The sequence below is a fragment of the Lygodium microphyllum genome, chromosome 26, assembly GCF_053477565.2.
Source record: "Lygodium microphyllum isolate KBCC chromosome 26, Lygodium_microphyllum_v1.1.10, whole genome shotgun sequence".
Classification (NCBI taxonomy): Eukaryota; Viridiplantae; Streptophyta; class Polypodiopsida; order Schizaeales; family Lygodiaceae; genus Lygodium; species Lygodium microphyllum.
Window position 1 is genome coordinate 27,729,948 of NC_141160.1, and position 22,726 is coordinate 27,752,673.

A 22,726-nucleotide genomic window follows, 5' to 3' on the forward strand; every position below is an offset into this window, starting at 1 on the left:
TCCGTGGGTCTTGGTGGTTGAGCATGAGCTCCCACAACATTTTGGTTCTGTTGTCAGGACCAACGAATTCAAGCTTGAGCACTTGTGTGCCTCAAATCGAGCAGTGAAGTAAGGGTTTCATCCTCGAAATGGAGCTTAAGATATGTAGGAGATTTTGGGGTTTTAATCTTCACAACTAGTAAGTATTTCAGTTTTTTTGATGATTAGGCAAGTAGGAGGAATCATTTCAGTATTTGGCTTTTGATTTTTGTTGCATTAAGATTAGGATAAGATTGAGCAATCGAAGCAAAAAGCTTTAGGGTTGCTGATGTAAAACATGCCCAAATAGGACACAAATAAGGAAGAAATGGGAAAAAAGAGCACTTAGATGTGTGAATGTTGCAAGTGGAGTGATTGGGAAGGTGGGCAAGGGTTTATAACCCAAGAGGACAAGGGAGAACTCATTTGCAATAGTAGCATTGAGAGAGAGAGAGAGAGAGAGAGAGAGAGAGAGAGAGAGAGAGAGAGAGAGAGAGAGAGAGAGAGAGAGAGAGAGAGAGAGAGAGAGAGAGAGAGAGAGAGAGAGAGAGAGAGAGAGAGAGAGAGAGAGAGAGAGAGAGAGAGAGAGAGAGAGAGAGAGAGAGAGAGAGAGAGAGAGAGAGAGAGAGAGAGAGAGAGAGACCAAACCCTTGCAATGGATTGATTGATTGGTTATGGAGGTTTTCGAGCACATCAGGTATATGTAAACCTTAATCTTTGTCCATTGATTTGTTTTAGAAGTGCCTATGACCTAGGATGCTAGTAATCGATTGATTCAAGCCAAAATAGTTGCCCCTGCCAACACACGCCATCGCACTCGACCCATTCAAGTCCTGGATTTGAATGGCTACTCTGGACTGATCCCCAGAACTGACCCTCGGCCTGCTTACATTTGGCCCACTCGGCCCACCTAGACTCGGCTACTTGAAATTTGGCCCACTTGATTCGGCCTACTAACTACCATTCGGCCCACTTGGCCGTGCCCACTTAGATCACAATATTCAGCACATCTGATTCAGATGATCAAACATTCGGTTGACCTTGTCATGTGGCATTAGAATAGGCCTTAAGTTTGGCCCTGGGACACTCGGCCCTTAGATTCGGCCCTAATATCATTTGGCCCTGATATCATTCGGCCCTCGGCCATTCAGATGGACCGAATTTGGCACTTGGACCCTGCAATTCGGACCAACTGAGCTGAATCTAGAATCTGTCAGATTTGACATCTGTAGACCTTGATTGACGTGGACTATAGCTGGTAGATGAACCCCCAAGAGTGATACAGACGAACATAACACATTTCTAGCTTGAGAAACGAGAGAACCAGTGAATTGCAGATTAAGCAATGATGCTAGCTAACTTGCTAGTTGTCCACCCTGCTGAGAGTGCCAAACTAAGCTGTAGATCCTCAATTATATCTTGATTGAGCAGAAGGACACATCACAGACCACCCTAGAGACTAGCGAGAGCGGCCAACAACCAAGCTTAAAGCCTTATCATCAGGGCGAGAATGTAGATGAGAGTGCTAAAGCTACATTTACCATTCTGCATTGCACCCCACATTGTTTTTCGACACTTGAAGTGCACCTGAAGAAAAGCTGAAAGTTTGATTTTGCACATTGCGTGCACGTGTGTACACACACACACACACAAAGTGTCATTGAGGATTGTTTGTAAACAACAAGGAACTCACTCAGACTTAAGAAACTGAACAAACCCACATGTAGGAGAAGACCTTGAAACTTAGATGGGTAACCAAGAACCCCAAGTGGTAGGACGAAGAGGAAGACACAAAACATGAGCTAGATGAATCAAAGGTTCGACATCATTGCAGAAGTGAATCTACCCGATTTAATCAACCTCATTGACATCTTGGTGGAACAAGAGACCATAGATATGACAGAGACTAGCACGAATTGTAGACACAACGAAGAGCCTGATCTGGGGGATTTCCCGAATGAAATCCAATGGATGGTGAGCAAGTATGACTTGCAAAATTGGATGGACCACCACAGAAGGCCATCTAAGGATATCATAGCGGACCTGAAGAGGAGAGGAAACTAGGACGTGAAGCTTTGCAAGGCATAGTGGCATACAACTAGGGACAACAAGCTAGAAGCTTGTGACAGAACAATGTAGAAATACAGGAGATCCAACAAGTGTTAGCCTTAACAAATAGAAACTGATCAGGACTCGACACAGAGAGAAAGATAACGCTAGAAGGAGACTTTACACTGAGCAAGCTTCTTATGAAGCGACTATTAGATAACATGTTAGCAGAGTAGAGCACATTAGCACTTGCAACCTCATTGCTCATAGGGCTAGGAGTCCAACCAGGGCTGCAAGAGCTAGTAAAAAATCCCTATTGTTGCTAAGTAGTTAGATAAGTGCTAGCTGAACGACGATCCCTAAAGCTTGGTAGAGCAGTTTGAGTAGGTCTTTGAGGCTAACGACCTCACCAATCTCACCTAGCACTCGCAAGAATTCGGCCTATGCTTAGGTGATAAAGGGCAGGACCTGGTACATGAGCTTGGATGCAGCAGAGCGGAACAATTTCAACTACCTCAAGGATCTCTTTTTCAAGAGATTCTTCGAGGCAGGGTACTCAGACAACCTCATAATCCGATTGATGAACGTTAGTCGAAAGGACAAAGAGAACATAAGGGACTATGTTACCCATGTGCGGAGTCTCTTTATTAAGAGAATCCCATCTAATGAATGACCCAACGAACGAGCAGTATCCACGATGTTCATCAATGGGATCTAGAAAATGAAGAGCTTTACAAGGCCTTAGTGAGCAACTCTAGCCTACAGAGAGACGTCTTAGCTAGGGTTTTCGATGAAGCCATAAGAGTGGATGACCAGCTCAAGGAGGGGAGCTCCAAGAGCTTAACTCGAGATAGTGCTAGTTCTAGATGCTCGGAGAGAGCTACTACATCTAGTGAGCGATTAGCCCCTAGCACCCAAGACAAGGGAAAGAACGTAGACTAAAGCTAAGAGCTAGTAGAAATGAAGATGGAGGTAGCGAGACTACAAGAGATGATGAGGAGACCTATGCACCCACACATCCAGTGTGTGTATTATGGAAGATACCACATGCCAACTGAGTGTCAGGACCCTAGGTCCCAACCTTGTGCCAATTGCGGTAGGTTTGGTGTCACGATGCCATGCATTACAAACTACTGAGATGACTCCCATACTCACAACCCTACAACCAGCCTTACTTAGGGAGAAGGCCACCAAATTGCTTCAGGAGGGGAGCCCCATTGGCTCTCCTGGCACCTAATGATGCTAAGCTAGCCATTCCTAGGATGAAGATAAATCCCACAGGTATACCTAGGCCACCTGGACCTTTCATAACCCATCCATCGAGCGACACCAATCCATTATGTGGAGGAGCTGAATGAAGACGAGCCCTATGTGAACTCTTACATCTCGTATGATGAAGAGGGAAATCCAATCCTCATGGATTATCGACCAGTACTGGTGATGGTGCTAGGTAGAGGTAGAGATAGAGGCTTAGGAGGGCAGACCCAAGAGCCGTGATCTCATGTTGAACTCGCGGTCATCGAGGGCACATCTCCTCACGCTAAGTAGAGGTAGAGACAAAGGCTTAGGAGGGCAAAACCAAGAGCCGATCTCATGTTGGACTCACAGTCACCTAGGGCACATCTCCTCACGTTGCCCTGAAAGGGAATAAGCCAATTGAGACAAGGCTAAGTCTGCATGATGGGTAGAAGCTCACAACAAAGATGACCCACCCCTATTACATTCCATATCCCAAGAGATAACTGAGAGCTCCACGAGATCGTAGAGCACTTGACGGACAAGCTAGCTAGCAACCCAACTACTAATCTCAAACCGCTCAAGGATCTTTTGGAGGAACCCAAGTGGTGGTGGACCAAGGTTCACGACCGGAACTTGATGTACAATTGGGCCTTAGTCATCGATGAAAAGAAAATGCAATGTCTAGACCTAGCTAATGATGAGTAGTAAGATGAGGGAGATTTTGACAAGTACGAAGATTGTTGTTCCTGCAAGTGATGGACGAGAGTGAAGGAGAGATTGATACGATAGAGTACAACATGGAAGGACATATGATTGAACAGATAAGGGCAGACTCCAAACCATAGAAGAAGAATATCTTTAGAATAGAGAGAGGAGTCATGCGTATGGACTATGATCACATATGGTTGGAGCACATACGTGCAATTGACTACGAGCGAGTAGGCCTAGATCAACCAAGTGCTGTCTCATTATTCAGGACAGAGTCACCATCTAAGCTATGACCACCAGGAGATACTCCCTCTTCTAGTGAAAACAAAGAGTTCAATTTTGATTCATAAGCTCAAACAATGATCCTGAGATACCTTAACCGCCTAAGACTAGACGAACTAAGGGGGACCTACCAGTCCAACCACCTAAGACTCCAACGATTGAACGAGGAATGAAGGGGACAGCCAAAGGAACCGTAAGCTAAGGAGCAAAAAAAGCTGCAAGACCTACCAAAATGGTTCAGGAATTTTAAGAAAGGCAATAGGGTAGTGATCTTGCTAGGATCCACACGACAAGGGCAAGTGAGTGAACCAATATAAGGGCCAGCCAAAGTCAAGGAGATTAATCTAGCTAAGGAAGGGGAGATGCCTCAACTTGCCTTTATAGCCAATTACTTGAGTGAGGAGGAGGAAGCCAGACCCATTGCTCTCTTACGGGAGTATATAGACATCTTTTCTTGGTCCCTCGATGAGATAAAAGGTGTAGATCCGAGTGTAGTGACTTACAATATACCCATGACCCCTTATGTGTTGGAATGCATGGATCTGAGCATGGCTATGGTGGCTTGAAGGTATAGAGTGAAAATTTGAAGACATAGAGCTACAGGTAGAATGTCACACAAGTGAATTAGGTTCCAAGATTTAGACTTGGACTCATAAACACAGTATTGTGTAGCTAGACATTGACTCAGTCACTTAATTGAAAGGACAATAGTACCATCATATATTGCATGAAAATGAAAGGCAAGTACAATGCTTTATAGGAAAGTCTAGGCAACACATCCTTCTACTGTGCTTATGGGATTCTTGTCCTAAGCCCTAACTGTTTCATCTAAAGAGAATGGAGTAGGTGTGATTGCAAATATCTCAACACCCCTCCTCAATCACAACTAGAAGTACAAAGTGTGTAGAGGCTTTAGTGAGCAAGCACTTGAAAAGTGTGGGCACACCACAAACTTGGTAAACACCAGAGGCTATCACAGAAAAGGCTAAGTGTGGGTACCAAAGATATGGTGGACATCTAGAGGCTGTAACATAGGTCTCACAAAGTGTACAGAGGATGTAGTACAAGGTTTACATGAGAAGTTTACAAGCTTATGTCAGAAGCATTAGGGCTAGGCAATACAAGGCTAAAAATGTCTATCAAAATAGAAGGATTGATGAGGTTTGTTCTTCTCTTGGTGGTCATCATCATCATCATCATCTTCTTCTTTTTCTCCATGGTCTTCTTCTTCTTTAACAACAGCAAGATAGGCCTTCTGGGACCTTTTTTTGGCATGGCAGAACTCGGTGTGTCAGGTCCTTTTGCAAAAATCACAGAAAAGCTGGTCCTTCTTGCCTTTGTACCTGTTGCCAACATATAATGCTTGTTCATCTCTAGAGGTGCTTGGTTCTTTCTTAGTTTTTAGCTTCTTTTCCTCCTCTAATAGTGATGCTTGGATATCAACAAGCTTAGGGTTTGGCATATTGATTAAGGTTGTTGATACATTGTTATATTCAGGAGGCAAACTTTTAAGAAGAACACTAATACAAACATCTTCTTCCATTTTAATGTTGATTCCTATAAGCTGGGTTAGAAGTCCTTCCATGTAATTTAGATATGTGGCAAGTGATGTGCTAGACTTCATGTCAAGCTTGAAAATTTCAATCAAGAGACCATACTTTGATGACTTAGATTGTGCACCAAACAAAGTGTCAAGTCTCTTCCATGTATCATGTGAAGTATCACAGTTATCCACATGGTGGATATAGCTATTGTCTAGCTCCACTTTGATAATGGCCTGAGCCTTATCATCATTCTTTTGCCAAGTGACTACTAGGTCTACATCACGAGGCTTCTTTTCTTTGCCACTTGTGGTGACCGAGAGACCCTTCTTCATTAGGATAAGCTTGATGCGGGTTTGCCAGGTGTGTGAAACCAACCCCTTTAAACCTGATGGTTGGAAAGTCTTTTCCCATGTTGGAGTTGCAAAGGCAGCAACAAATCAACTCCAAGAATTCTCATTTTTTAGCTCAAAGGTTGTTCTTGAGTGTGCACGTGTCAAGAGACACTAGATGGGTAGTATCAAGAGATACTAGTTATGAAAAATTGAGTGTTGCTTGCTTTGTTGGACTTGAGGTCTTCAAGAACCTTTAGAAATATGCTCCAATCTGTTCCAAATCTTCCAAATCCCCTCCTTGATTTGATGCTAATTTGGTTTGGTAGTAGACTTGAGTGACAAGGTGAAAAAAGAAGCTTGAGAAGGGCTATTCTTCAAAAGATTTGCAAGAAAAATCTCCAAAATCTTCCCTCCTCAATGGTTTGAGGATAAATCTTGCTAGAGTCTTTAGTGGCCCAATAAACCAGAGTGACAATGTCTTAATCCAAGTGGTAGGAGAGAGAAAATGAAGAAGAGAAAAAAGCTCGTGTAGTCTTGGCTATGGAGGATTGTGTTAGGGTTTCAAACCTGTTTGATAAAAACGACGATAGCAGTGCATAGGGACGATTTTTGGCAAACCCTTTGGTGAAGAAGGAGCTTACATGTGCTCCTTGAGAAGCTCTATGGCCACATGTTAAAGCGCTATGTGTAGATGGAGCCTGAATTGTACGACCAAGCGGCAGGGTGATCAGGACAACGAACACCAATTTCTAGAATGTTGGGGTCAGAGATCATCAATGTCTACGATTGAGCTATCAAGAGGGAGTGCCCTAAGGTCACAAAGATATGCCCAGAAGAAAGCTTCAACTGAGGGTCTGGTTGAAGAGATTCACAAGCTCCAAGTTGGGTAGATGCAATGTAGCTATGGTAGACAAGAGGCTTGAGTGAAGTTGGAAGTGAAAATAGAGTTGATCATGAAGTCACGAGCTTAGGTTGAGCTAGATAGAAATGGAATAGAGTTGGAGGATCAATGCCATGCTCACCATGGATTTGATACCATGTTGGAATGCATGGATTTGAGCATGGCTATGGTGGCTTGAAGGTATAGAGTGAACTCATGAAGACATAGAGCTACAAGTAGAATGTCATACAAGTAAATTAGATTCCAAGATTAAGGCTTGGACTCATAAACATAGTCTTGTGTAGTTTTCAATCACTTAATTGGAAGGACAAAAGTACCATCATATATTGCATGAAAATGAAAGGCAAGTACAATGCTTTATAGGAAAGTCTAGGAAGCACATCCTCCTATTGTGCTTATGGGATTCTTGTCTTAAGCCCTCACTACTTCATTTAAAGAGATTGAAGTAGGTGTGATTGCAAATATCTCAACATGATGCAAAACCAGTCAAGCAACAACCATATCCTATGAATCCCAAGCACCCTCACACTGCCAAAGAAGAAATTGATAAATTTTTGAGAGGAGGATTCATTTACGAGATTGAGCACACGGACTGGGTCTCACCCATAGTGATCATATTGAAGAAAAACAAAAATATTAGAGTGTGTGGAAACTGCAAGAAAGTCAACGTTGCTATCAAGAGAGACAATTACCCATTGCCATACATTGAGCATATGCTCGAGTGAGTAGCTGCTAAAGGGAACTACAATTTTTTGGATGGCTTCTCAGGGTACAATCAGGTGCAAGTGCATCCTGACGATAGGCACAAGAATGCATTCGCCACTGAGTGGGGGGGTCTTTGCCTACATAGTCATGCCCTTTTGGGTTGACAAACACACCAGCCACATTCCAAAGGCTCATGTGTGCCATATTCAAAGACATGCTTAGGAAAAAGTTAGAAGTACTTGTTGATGATCTGTGTGTCCACTCTAATTGGATGGAACACCTAGACAAACTTTGGTCTTTGAACGATGTTGATTGTATCTTGGCTCTTGTTGAACCCCTTGAAGTGCTAGTTCTGGGTAAAATAATGGATACATCCTAGGGCATGTGGTGTCAAAGAATGGCATTGCCACAAAATTTTTGAAAGTCAGGGTTACTATTGATCTACCACCACCATCTGATCACAAGGGAGTTCAATGCTTCCTGGGCCATATGGGGTATTATCACAGATTTGTACTAAACTATGCATTGATTGCTAGACCTCTATACAAGTTGTTGATAACATTTGAATGGACTGAGGAATGCGAGCGCGCATACGAGGAATTTAAGAAGGCTCTAACCACAACACCAATCCTACGAGCCCCTGACTAGACCATAACCCTCTACGTTCACATTGACGCCTCGAAGTTTGCCATGGGAGCCGTGTTGTGCTAGCCTGGTGAACACAATCTAGACTATTTAGTGAGCTTTGCTAGCAGACAACTCATGGATAAAAAAATGAACTACTCAACAACAAAGAGAGAGGATTTAGCCATGGTGTTTGTTGTAAAGAAATTTTGACATTATCTTTTGGCCATGCCTTTTATCTTCTTTGTTGACCATTAAGCCTTGTTGTATCTCGTTAACAAACCTTGTGCTATAAGACGTATTGCTCGATGGTTACTTCTGCTTTTAGAATTTGACTTCTCTGTGGTTGTATACAAAGGGAATCAACATTACATGGCTGACCATATATCTCACATACCCATTGGAGAAGTCGCTGGACATGGCATTACTGACAAATTTCCAGACACACATTTATTTAATCTGTCTAGCGAATGAGATTTGTTTAGAGCTGACTTGACACCATATTGGGCAGATGACATAGTCCAAGTGCTTGAACATGGATTGCCTGAAAGATCCATCGAAAAAGCCGAACTTAGGCGACTCATTCTTAAAGTCCAACCCTATCAATTGATAGCAGGCCAACTCTACAGGCTAGGGCAAGACGGGTTACTGCGAAGATGCGTGTGTGAGCATGAAATGCATGACGTACTTGTAGAGGCACATGGGGGGATTGCAGGAGGACACTTCAATGGAGATAGGATAGCCAACAAGGTGTTGTAGTCTCAATTGTGGTGGCCTACACTTTTCCGAGATATGCAACACAATTCATAAAGCATTGCAACGAGTGCCAACGAACCAAGGTACCTATTCATAAGGACGAAATGGAGTTAAGCCCAACTAATGCAAGACAACGTGTGATGTAGCCGCCTTTGATTATGTGATGAGTAACGTTTTAATAGTTGCCTAGAGTTTATCTTCTAGCCATTGCCATCCGTACTCTAACCAGAATGATCGGATCTTGTCTGGCTAGTTGACCCTAGGTCTACCCTGCAAGGGAAGCGTCCTGCCATTACCCACGGAGGACCGACCTGAAGGTTCCTAATGACCTAATAGTCACCTATCAACAACTAACTCACATTCGGAGGTGTCCTTGAGAGGCTTCTTGTTCGGAATGAGCAATTGCCATTGCCCTTGGTTCATGGAGTACAACGCTTTTTTCTAGTAGCAGGCTAAGGATTTATAAAATCCCTTGCAGTGCTTTGGCACAGCCGTCGTACCTTTCCCCTAAGATAATTTACAGTTCGGGTTTTGAGACCAAACCCTAAGTCAACGAATCGACCCTTCCTAGAGTTTCTTCCTAGTGTTTGTTTTTGGGAAAACCTCTCGACTAACTGAGACCACCCTGCCATAGGACTGGATTCATCAGGAATCCATCCACCTGCTTCCCTCTATGGAAGTTTTTAGTTATCTAATTACCTACCATATTAGGTGAAACATATACAAACGGCTTTATTAATTAATATCCTTATATGTACAGCTGTTCATTTACGTAATTTACTCACGGACATACAATCAGAATCAAACAAGTTCAATAATTATATTCCATAATGTGCGTTCTCCCGCCCATACAGGAGAAAAATTACAATTTCACATGCTGCCTCATCCATCACATCTGCATGTCACATGCTGCCTCATTCGGCGCATCTGCACGTCACCAAGATCAAATCCACCTATAGCTAGTGTTCATAGGTGTCCCAAGTAGAACTCGGGCCATACAGGGGACCAAGTACTTCCTAGGTGCAAAAAAGGATTTACTATCCAGAGCCCCCATGGCACCCTTCTACCTCCTACTTAATACGATCCCTGCTGGGAGACCTCTCGCCATCGGAGCTGGCCCATGCTTCCGCGGTGGTAAAAACATCCCCTCTTGGTATGGGGATTCAACACCTATCCTTGGGGGAGGTATAGGGCTCCTCAAAATTTAACTATTCCAATATTTAATTCAATCAGGATCTAATCTAGAAAATTCACAAACAAGATTGATGTCTTCAAGTAGTTATGACTTCAATCAATCATGCAACTTTCAAGTTCAAGTGATAATTAATCTGGTAGCAATAGACACTTGAGTTTCAAAGTAATGAACTCTTCCCCTTGGAATTTAACTAGAGGTATCTAGAATTTGAGTCTCTAACTTCCCAATTCTTATAACTAAGTTTCTTGACCTTAAGTCAGCATTTCTCAAGAGACTTATCTTAATTCTATTGAACTTGAATAGAAGTATTTTTAAAAAACCTGTGGTATCACGGTTGGTAAGGGGGCGTTATCCGCGCCTGTGACTTCGTTTGTGACTCCTGTGCTTGCAACTCCAACTGTTGCTTCTACGTTAGTAGGATTATTTGTGATTTCTGCTTCTGAATTCTTTTTCTTTGGGGCCATGATAGAATAGAGATGAGAGTAGAGGTACGATAGAATAGGATAGAGTTCTTCAATGTCTTCTCTTCTCGAATCAGAGTAGAAGAGGATGAGAGACCTTCAGCATATCTCAGATAGAGTCTCCTCCTTCTCGATCAGCGTCTTGTCCTCGTTAAGATTGCTCTTGTTGCTCCTCCTTCTCAATCAACGTCTCACCCTTGTCAAGATTGCTCTTGTTGCTCTTTGTGGTCATCCCCAAGCCCTCAATTCATAGTTTTTAGAAAGGGGGGGGGGGGGGGGGCTAAAGAGAGAGCACTTGCTTTTTGGCATTTTTTATGACATCATCGATGACAAGATTTCGTTTTCTTTTTCTGCCCTGCAACTTGTTTGGATCATAACTTCATCGTATGAACTCCAAATATAGAGTTCGGGTACTTAAAACGATTGGAACACATCTGGTTGACAAGCTAGCATGGGCAAAATTACAAAAATCCATCAAAATTAGGCGAAAATGATGATTTTTATAAATTGCGTTATTTTTATCCATCTTTTGTCTTGGATGACTTATTCTCTTCAAAATAAGTCACAGTATATATTTGAATCCATCTAAAGTGAAAATTAAGTCATCTAAACATGATACTAGAGATTTCAGACTATTCTAGTCAACCAATCCTGCTTCCTATAAATCCTATAGAGATTTTGTAGTTTTTTTAAAAAAATTAAACGTGTGTGGACGTACAATACCATGTATATGCACCTTAAAATGAACTAAGTAATGGGGACATTACACAACCATTCGAGAAGTGGAGGATTGACTTACTAATCGAGCTAGAACACTTCGACTCCTTGCCACACATGCACTGATTTATGAGAAGGTATGATGCAAGGGTTGGTTCGACAAGCACAACAAGCAACAAGATTTCGAATAGGGTGACTTAGTATTGTTGTACTCAATCAAAGGCCATAAGTAGAAAATGAAGTTCTAGGGGCTAGAACCTTGTAGAGTTTACACCATCAGTTGAACCAATAATGTAGAACTCAAAACCATAAAGGCTGAGGGCATAGGCTTCTTCAACGGCAACCGCATAAAGAAGTATTACCCTCCCACACACCCACTACATGAGCCTCCATTGCTAGAATCCCTTGTCAAGGTACGAGTGGCCACTATCACGGAAATTCAAGATGAAGATGAGAAAGTCGTAGCTCCCCAGTCTACTTACGCATGACTATCACTACCCAACAAACACATACATTTGATGCATTGATTGATGACTTTGATATCTTGACTCTCACAATCATTGAATTCAAATTGGCAGACCACAATTGTAGCCCACTAATACCAAACTGAGCCCAATTGGGGATCATTCATACGCACTTCTGGGAAAGTGCAAGGTTGCAGTCTTCTCTATCAAGTCTGAAAGCATACCAATGATCTTTTATGTGTTGCAAATGCAAAGGATGCAAGTACAAAATCACTGTTAAGATATACATTTAAAAAGCAAACACTTTGTAACATTGACTACTAGTCACAATGCATTCATCTAGCCATCGACAATGTATATATAGTCACGGCTTTCAGCAAGGGCATCATGGCTCCATCAAAGTAGTCTGCAAAGCCACTGATAGAGCAACTGACTACCAAGCCTAAGAAGGGGGGTTGTGACTTGTCACAACCCGTCAAACCTCAAAGCGCAAAAAACCGCTAAAATCAAAGCTAAGACCCATGCATCACAACTCAAATGGATGCCCAAACATCAAGGGCCACTACTTAGAAGTGCATAATCACAAACTTGCAAGGCTAGGAACTCGTATTTGAAATCTAGGAGGCATAGAAGGAACTATAGGCAAAGACGAATGGTCAAGCCGCAATGGGTTCCCAAAACCTTATTGCAAGCACAAGGTTGCTATGAGGGTAACACCTAGATTTGGGTACCTAAAGCCAAGATGGACAAGGACCCTACTCAAATGCTGCCCTCAAACTCAACCACACCAAGCCATGTGGCAGAAAAAGCACTAATGCCACAAACAACTCAAGCTAAAAACACATCAAGCCTCAAACGCATGAGCCAGAAGAGCTTGAACAGATCCATCGACCAACTGAAACCACAACCTACCACTAACAAACAGCATCAACCCAGTCCTACTAGTGCCCCTAAGACCTCACAAGCCTCTAGTAGCATGGCACCTGCAACTCCAACCAAGCCCATCGCACAGAAGAATCCCAACCATACCCTCTAGAGCAACTCAAGCTGCAACCATCAACTGCCAAATTATCCAGTTTAGTTAATAAACCCCAACCACCTACTACAGGCCTTAGACCCTCTTATGAACAAAGATCAATTCTCACTTTGGCTGCAGGCTTCGCTAAAAATATGGGAGATGACTTGGTCGCCTGCCTTCGATGGTTGGACGCCACATTTACCACACTTGCTAAAAGCTATGATTGACTAGACCTAGGTCTTTTGGACAAGCCTTTAGCAATGGAGATACGTACACTGCCTTGCTTATGGAAGGAATTTAGATTCGTATTTGTTAAGGCTCCCTAGGCAGCCAATGAATTAATTGCCACCAAGTTATCCTGAGAACACACACAAAAACAACGTCTCATTACATCTTATGACAAGAGCACAATCCTTGCCACAGACCAAGAAATTAAGGAGTTGAAGCAACTTGCTAACAAAAACAACTCCTCTTTCTTGAGGAAATGGTATGCTCTTCGACTTTAATGGGAACAAGAGGGATACCAAATCATGACTAATGCTGAGGAACGACGTGCCATCAAAACCTTGGAGTATGACCCCATGTATGTAGTGCCAACCTTCTATAGGGTGTTGACCACCATTCATAACCGACCGCTAGAAGAGAACCTCTTGATCCACTCGTATTTAGATCGAATTTTGACTAAGAAGTAGTTACACATTGCTAGTAGAATAGACTTCGGTCACATGATGACTATGACGATTATGACGACTATTCCCCATTCTTGCCTCTTTATCGCCCGGATTGAGGTGGCTAAGTGATCTAACCCTTTCTCTCTAATGAGATATTGACTTCTAAGAAGCAGTTTCTTTGTTGCTTTAAGAAATTATCTAGTTGTTCAAACACCAAATCTTGTTGGTTTGCTTGGGTAAGGATTAGAAGTTTGACGTTCTCTAGGGAGAGGGGAATACTTATCCTCTTTTGGTAGAGAGCCTCTATCAAGTAGGCAAGAAGAACTATTTTGTGAGAGGTTAATATACAGAAGGACAGCAACCCCCCGTGATACTGACTCCCCTCGGGCTTCTCGCTTAGTTCTTCTTTCCTGAAGAATGGGATGGCGTAAAACCCTTTGTAGATAAGAATCTTTTTCAAAATCGTCTAAATCCATACAGAAATCCATCACTTGTTCTCATATGGATCCCGCCACTGTAAGACTAGAATCATTTAAATCGACATAAAGGAGAGTTTTTAGCAGTCTTTTACGGATATCCTCTCCCCATTTGGACATAATAAAGGACCAAAAGTGGCCCATTCTGTAGGCCTCCAATGTATTGGGAGATAAACCTCTCCCTATGAGACTCGTATATATCCCCGTGTGACAAGCCACCATATCTAGTTCGCCAATAACTAGATGCTGCGGAAGGGCTCTCTCTTGTAGTAGCTCCTTGAGAACCTTCTTACACTCCCTCTTTAGACAATAGATAGTGCCAGATCCATCCACTTCCTGGGGAATTAGCTTTGGATAACCCATTGATTGAGTGTAAGAGGTGGCAAATAGTCTCTTAATGGGCATCGACGGTTAAAATAGGTGCTAGCGTGCCTCCTAAATAGCATAAATAGGTGCCGCCTTGCCTCCTTGAGAACCTTCTTACACTCCCTCTTTAGACAAGAGATGGTGCCAGATCCATCCACTTCATGGGGAATTAGCCTTGGATGTTTGATTGAGTGTAAGAGGTGGCAAGTAGTCTCTTAATGGGCATTGACAATTAAAATAGGTGCTGCCCTGGCTCCTAAATAGTATAAATAACATATAAATAACGTCCACTATTGGGGATGCTGCCCTATTTATTAGGTCAAAAAGGCCTTGAAATTGCATTTGAGATAGCTTTAATTGTTCGGTAGATTTCTCTAAGGTTGGAGCCACAAGGTAGTTTACCCCCTCCATGGTGGTTGAGAGACACAGTGTAGATGGTAGTTGAATGATCACAGTATGCCCCTTTTCTATGGACTTGTATACCTTCTCTACCTCCTCTATGATAGAGGGACCCCCTTGTACTATGATTTTGGCTTCCTCTACTATACGTTCTATGGTCCAATCCTCCTGTTGGATTACTAGCGCGTCCTTTAACCATGGATAATTTGATAGAAATTCTTCGATTTTCTAGGCTTCTGGCCATGTCAAAGATCCCACTTTTTCTTCAATTAGAAAGGAAAGGCTCCCTCTATCCCTTTTTTTCTTAATAATCCTATCGTCCTTTTCGGTACTTGTTCTTTCCTCTAGCCTTAATAGTCTATTTTCCCTCTCTTCTGAACCTCCTTTTTGGTCCCCTTCAAAGGTATTGCTTATTATCGTTTGATTTTTTTTGTATAGAGAGTCATGTTGAATTTCTTAAGGTCGTCATAGTCATCATGGTTGTCATAGTTGTCATTGTTTTCCTGGTTGTCATTTTTGTCCTTTCTACCCTCCCCTAATGGTAATTCATCAAAGAACCCTTCCCAGGGCTCCATGTCCATCAAATACTTCACAATTTTCAATTGCTAGCTTCTTTTGATAGGTTCCCTCCCTTCTAGACCAATGCCTTTTACCATTCTTCCATTCATCTTCTTTTTTATGACGATATCCCTATATCCCAGGGATCTTAGAGAGTCATTGAGCACTTCTCCAAATGAAAGGTAAATGAGGGCTCAATCCTGTTTGCCTCTCTATACTGTATATATGAATTTTACAGCCCTCTAGGTATGGGTATCTTCTTGGCCACCAGTGGTATTTCACTAGGGGGTGATACTTTACGATGCTAAACAACCACTCCACTTCCTCACGGATGCTTTCACCTACATCACTCATGTAGGCATCCGTCCTTTTGACATGGACTGCTATGCTAATCTAGAATACAATCCGAACTTCTATGCTTAGCTCATGTGAAAGTAAAACATCTAGGCATCCGTCCTTTTGACATGGACTGCTATGCTAATCTAGAATACGATCCAAACTTCTATGCTTAGCTCATGTGAAAGTAAAACAATCCGAACTTCTATGCTTAGCTCTGACATGGACTGCTATGCTAATCTGGAATACAATCCGAACTTCTATGCTTAGCTCATGTGAAAGTAAAACATCGCGAGCACATACTGAATGCCCTTGACCTCTCAAACCTTAATCCTAGGAAGGATTCTTCCCAATTCTAAAGGGGAGGGGGTAAGGTGAATCAAACATGTAAGGTGAATCAACATGCAAGGAAAAAAGCATCAATCAATGTCCAAAAGCGGAAAAGAGTGGATGAAAATCAACTTGTGATTGAGGAAAAAAGTCATAATTTTTTTTTGGAATGAATGGACTGCTTGTTGAAGGAAAATTTATCTTTTTGTACTTAAACATTTTATTCTTTCCATAAAAGCATAATCAATTCCTGCTGCTTACCTTTCCGCAAAAAATAATCTTAAGGACACTAATGGGGAACTATGGTATCATGGCAAGAACTCAAAATGGCAGCACAACAAGATGATTGGGCCCATCGGCTTTCATTCACAGAAGAAGAAAGAGCAAAGTACCGCATCTCCCTCGATAATCGTGCCAACAACCAACTAAAATTCAAAACTATCCACAACATTGAAGAAGTCATGTCCAAGGAGGAGGCTACCAAAAGAGTTGTGGAACAATGCAATCTTGCTAAATATGTTGAGAAATTTGGACAGGAGACTGACCACACTAAGTTCATAGAGTTCTTGAGAATCTATGATCCCGATAGAGAGTGTGGCACTGTGACAGTCGGAAGAGGAGAAGGAGCCAAGCAGGTATAGGTCTAGTTGAGTAAAGCCTTAGTGGAGAAGGAACTAGGGCAGGAGCACAAAGTGGAAAGGAGGCCCAAGAAGGATGTCTATACCATGTTGAACATGAAGAAGGACTAGGTTCTAACCAATGATTGCATCATCATCCAAGACATCTCGGATCCAGAAGTAAGGCTTCAGGAAAAAGTCATCCACTCCTTGTTCTCTAGCCAAAAGTATAATTTGCTTATGCATAGAATTAGTGTGTCCATGTTGGAGAGCTTGGTAGCCCATTCATTGGATGAGGTTGATTGGAATGGGTATGTGAGAAAGATGATCGACCAATCATCAAGGTATTAGCCCTAGGGAGAAAACCTGTTGGCGAGGAATCCCCAGTGCAAAGGCAGGAGCTGAAACAAATTGTTGAATAAGGTTTGGATCACACTGACTCAACCATGGTTACATCTAGGTTACTTTACTTCTGTATGTTTGGTTGTACACACGGTAGGTGTGTAGAAGATAATGATGTTGGATAGAGAGCATGGCTGCTCTCCTTCTTGCATGACCTTTGTCCCTCTCTCTCTCTCTCTCTCATTTCTTTCATGGTATCTGTGCCCATATCAAGCATTTGATCAACTTCATCCAAGGAAAAATAGTGAACTTGAGAAAGGGATACCCTAGCCCTCTCCAAAAGATTTGACAAATGTCCTAGAGTAGCCATGAGGATGTAAACCCCTCTCTCCATCTCCTGCAGTTTCTGCAGAGTGATTGAAGCACCCCCATATGCAACAACTGGCCCCACGATGATATACTTGACAAAACCTGGAAAGAATGACTTGCCTGCTAAATCCTCGTAGTACTCCTCAGCAAATGACTTCTCAATTTGCAACACCTTTAGAGATTTCAAGGTTGCAACTAAGGTAATGGATCCTGTAGTGGGTCAAAATGGAAGGTCCACCGTCTAGAGAAAAGCTTGATTTGTAGAGTTATCTCTGCTGTGGGAAAAATGACTGAATAGAATCTGCAAGTTAGATTCAAACTCATTTTGCTAAAGGCAAAAGAAATGGCAAGATGTTTACATTGGACACAAAAATTTCAGCCTTGAATGCTGATATGTATTCACATGACAATGTTGCAATAAGGGACATTGAGATATGGCATAAAAGGATTGGTCATGTAAATGTTCAAAAGTTGAAAAATATGCATCATAAGAAAATTGTACTTGGACTCCCTAAGTTCAAGCATGTGGAATTGGGACATGTATGCCAATCATGTCAATTTGGGAAGCAATCAAGGCTTCCATTTATGAGGCATGTAAGCACCACTACTAGACCATTATAGCTTGTACATTTTGATGTATGGGGATCCTCATAGAATGCATCTCTTGGGGGATCAAGCTACTATGTGTCATTCATGGATGACTATAATAGGTAAGAAGTAACCTACAGTTGCACTTTCTAGTACCGAGGCAAAGTATAGAGGTGCTACACTTGTTGCATGTGAGGCAGCATGGCTCATGAAGCTTATTGATGATTTGGGCACATAGGAAGTCAGGCCTATCACACTCTATTGTGACAATATGAGTAGTGTGCTCTTAGCCAATAATCCTGTCTATCATGTTAGGACTAAGCACATTGAGGTACATTATCCCTTTATCAAAGAAAAAGTGATTGCAAGTGACATTGATTTGGTTCATGTGAGGATAGAAGACCAAGTTGCAGATATCTTTACCAAGTCATTGGATAAAGATAAGTTTGGTCATTTCAGAGAGCTACTTGGAGTGAAGTACCACACTTGAGCTTGAGGGGGAGTATTGAGATTCAAGCTCATGTACCTTTGGTTTTGGTTTGGTTATCTTAGTTGAATAAGGTTTGGATCACACTAACTCAACCATGGTTACATCTAGGTTACTTTACTTCTGTATGTTTCGTTGTGTACACTGTAAGTGTGTGGAATATAATGATGTTGGATAGAGAGCATGGGTACTCTCCTTCTTGCATGACCTTTATCCCTCTCTCTCTCTGTTTTCTTTCACATACCATTTTGGCATGGGGTGTATAGGGCAATCAATTGATGCTTAATGCCTCTCCCATCACAAAATTGCTCAAAGACTTTAGATAGATACTCATCCACATTGTTAGATCATAGGCATTTCAACCTATATCCAAACTAGTTATCAAAAAAGAAAAGCAAACCAACACTAAAAGGTAGCCAAGACTTCTGATTTCTACTTTATGAGGTATGCCCAAACCTTATGTGAGTAATCATCAATGAAAGTAATGAAATATTTCATACCACCTAATGACTTGTAGGACATAGGTCCACAAATGTTAGAATTAACAAGAGCAAGAGGCTCACCCATGTGCATAATGCTAGACTTCTTATGCAAACTACATGTTTGCCTACCATAAAGACAATGATAATAAGAATCAAACATTTATAGTCAAGTGGCAAAAGATATTGCAAAGAGGTAAGCATTTTCCTTCCCTTTAATGGCATGTGCCCAATATGATGATTTCATAATGATACATGTGGTACTATAGCCACTACCAAAACATGGTCAATAGACCCAAATACAAGGGATAAAGAGTGCCAGACTTGATACCTCATGCTAGGACAAGATTCCCATCAGTAATCTTCCATGAGGAATCTCCAAAAGATACAAAGTAATCTCTACATCATCCAACTGTCTAGCAAAGAGTAGGCTTTTAGACAAAGCTGAAACATGTCATACATCATGAAAAGTGAAGATTATGCCTAAAGCAAACTACAACTGTATATTTTTCAACACCAACAATATCCAATGCCAGATCATTACCCAATCTGACAAATTCTATCATGCTATGATAGGAGTGAAACCACTCTTGATGAAATGTAAAATGAAATGAAGCCCTTGAATCAATTAGCCACCCAACATTGAGCATAAGTGGACAAGGTATCAGTCAATTGAAAAACATTAAGAGAAGAAGTTGCAAGCATGTAATCATCATTAGAATCAATCTGCACAACATTAATCTCTTCAATCTTGACATTGGACTTGCTAGGGATAGTGCTATGATCCTCATTATTTTCCTACACTTTTCCCTTTTCCTTTTCCTTGTGCTTGTTTATTATAATGAATTTTATGGCATGAGGCCAAATATGGCCCTACTTCCCACAATAATGTCAAGTTAATGTGGACTTAAAACCATGGGACTTACTATGGGACTATCCACATGACTGAGAACAAGACTTTTGAGAGTCTCTCCTATGGTGGCCATTACTGTTCTTAGTATTATTGCTTCTGACTATCAAAGCATGAGATCTACATGAAGCATCAACATTCTTTTTATTAACCTCTTCATTCAATAATGCACCGTCTATATCGTACAATTTCAGCCCATTAGATAGGCATATTTGCAAACATAGTAGTATGAAATGTGTCCCATGACTCAAGCAATCTAACAAACAAGAAAAATGGTGAAAATTATCCTTAAAGTGAATCCCTTGCAGAGACAAGTGGCTGAAAATAGAATGAAACTCATCTAAGTGGGTGGACATGTAAGTCTCCTCCATACAAATCATAAGTTGCTTTAGCCAATACATTTGAGAGGCTAGACCCTGCTTTTCATAGACATTACGTATCTCGTCCCACAACTGCTAGACGGTGTGCCCTTCGAAGACAAAATTATAGTAGACCTGCTTGGAGAGTGATAAAATGATTGTAGATTTACATAACTTATTCAATTCAGCCCAATCCTCTACATCAAAGCATTCAGACTTGATGCCCTCATGTCTCAATGGCTTAATCTACAATTTTTGCACCAAATCTTACCATATCCGCACTTTCCAATAGTTGTAATTAGTGCCACCCAGTTTTCAATGTTAAAGATAGCACTTTCATTTGATCCACCAGCCAATCATGCCAAGAAATAAAAGCACAATAGAACCGAATGGGTTGTAATTTACTTCAAATCAACCTCAAAATTACAGTCAACACAAGGGCTAAGCAAGAGAAACTGACAAAATAGTGAGCTATCCACTAACTACAACCAATAAATTTTCAAGACAAAGTGTTTGCTCTCATAAAAAATTATGAGAACTCCAATTACAGTGTGTTGAAATAAATATAGAAGTAAATCAAATAGAAACTGAGTGTGGAGAAATTGACAAAAGACCAAGCTTCCACTACCAAGGATATATAGGGAAACAACTAGGCATGATATGTAGAAGCAACTAGTAGTGAAGATGCATACAACCAATACCAAGATCTGTCACACCTCAATGTGCTAGTAAATCATACATCCAGTAGGCATAGAGATCATGCATGTAGTAGGTCTCAAAGAGAAATCAAAGAGATCTGCCAAATGCATGACTAATTAAGAGTATAAAAACTCAATACATAGCCAACTAGTGTGTATACATCACTAACATCACATTGGCATAGATAGGTGCCAAATCCAAAGCATAAATCAAATCATCCCACTAAAGAGTAACTGCATCAAATAAGAATCAAAGAGCATGTACACAATCCAATGAGTCCCACTATCTCAATGAAAGAAGCTCAATTGCATAAACCCAAATCATTGCTTGATTGCAAAATATTCAAGTAGCTCAAATGACTCCCATTGGAACAAGACCAAATGCTAACTGAGCACGACAAGCTCAATAGATCATAGACATGACATCCAAGCATCCAAGATACATGAAGCATAAGACGGGAGTATAAAACCCAATAGAATCTTCAAGCCCCTAACTATGTAAGCCACTGAAGCAACCAAGGCATGTAACCACATCGAAGAGGAATTCCATCAAGCTCAAAACTGAGGCTCAAAATCATACTATAGCATTTTTGAGTGCATAGACCAATGCTAAGTATCAAAACATTAATATGAAGCACTTTTGAATGACATCCAAGAGCAATGGCATGTATTTTCCTTGATAAAAAGCTTTTTGCCTTGTTATAATAGTAGTGAGAAAATCTCTAAAATATGAGCCAAATGAGGGCTCCAATAAGCCAAAAAACATCCCAAGAAAATGTCATAACATCCACCAAGCATTGGAGTACCAAATGAGCATCACTAGTAGACATGAATGGGAGCTCCAAGCATTGAAGTAAACCCTCTCACATGTGTATTACAATAGGTCTATTGTATATTTCAAAAAATAATAGAGGTTTGGGGGCTTGAATCAAGGCCCAAAGCATCTCAAGACATGGGCCAAATATCCACCAATGATCCTTGCATTGTATGAGAATCAATAGGCATGGGTAAGAGCTCAAACAATGGGTGAAATTGTTGTATCTATTTTATGATAGCATGCAACCTTGAATATCTAGCCACCACAAACAAAGGGCTAGAAGCTCAAGATCAATGCCTATGATGAATGCCAATGCCAGAAGGGTAAGGAAGAAGTGCCTAGTGATCATCAAGTGCGAGAGCAAATAGTAGTGCTATTGTTAATGCTAAGAAAAGAGGCTTGAAACAAGCATAATCTGAGCTGTTCACACTAACCTATTTGCTACTATTGTAGCCCACACTAGAGCACTTTCTAGTGCTCAATTAGTCCTTTGGAAGGCCCTCGACAACCTTAATTAACCCTAGAGCAAGTTGAGATCAAATTGTTACCTTGAATGGAAGAAGCCATGGCAGCCAATTAAACCTTGAGCTATAGGTATTGATGGTCTAAATCAAATTGAAGGACAAGCTCCTCGAATCAATGCTCTAATATCAGTTGAAGGGAGAAGCTCGAGTGAGAGCACAAGCAACGAAAGCAATGGAGGTATGAGCTATGGTGGATGGAGCAAGAGAGCAAGTGGTGAGGGAGACTCAAAATGTGGGAACTCCAACAGTCATAATGTCTGACCAACCTCCCTTATTCTATTAGTCACTGAAAGAATAAAAAATGAAGTGATAGTGATGGGGGCCCACCACCTATAGTGTACAAGTGTGCAGGTACTGTTACTATAGTTAATACATGGCCAATGTAGG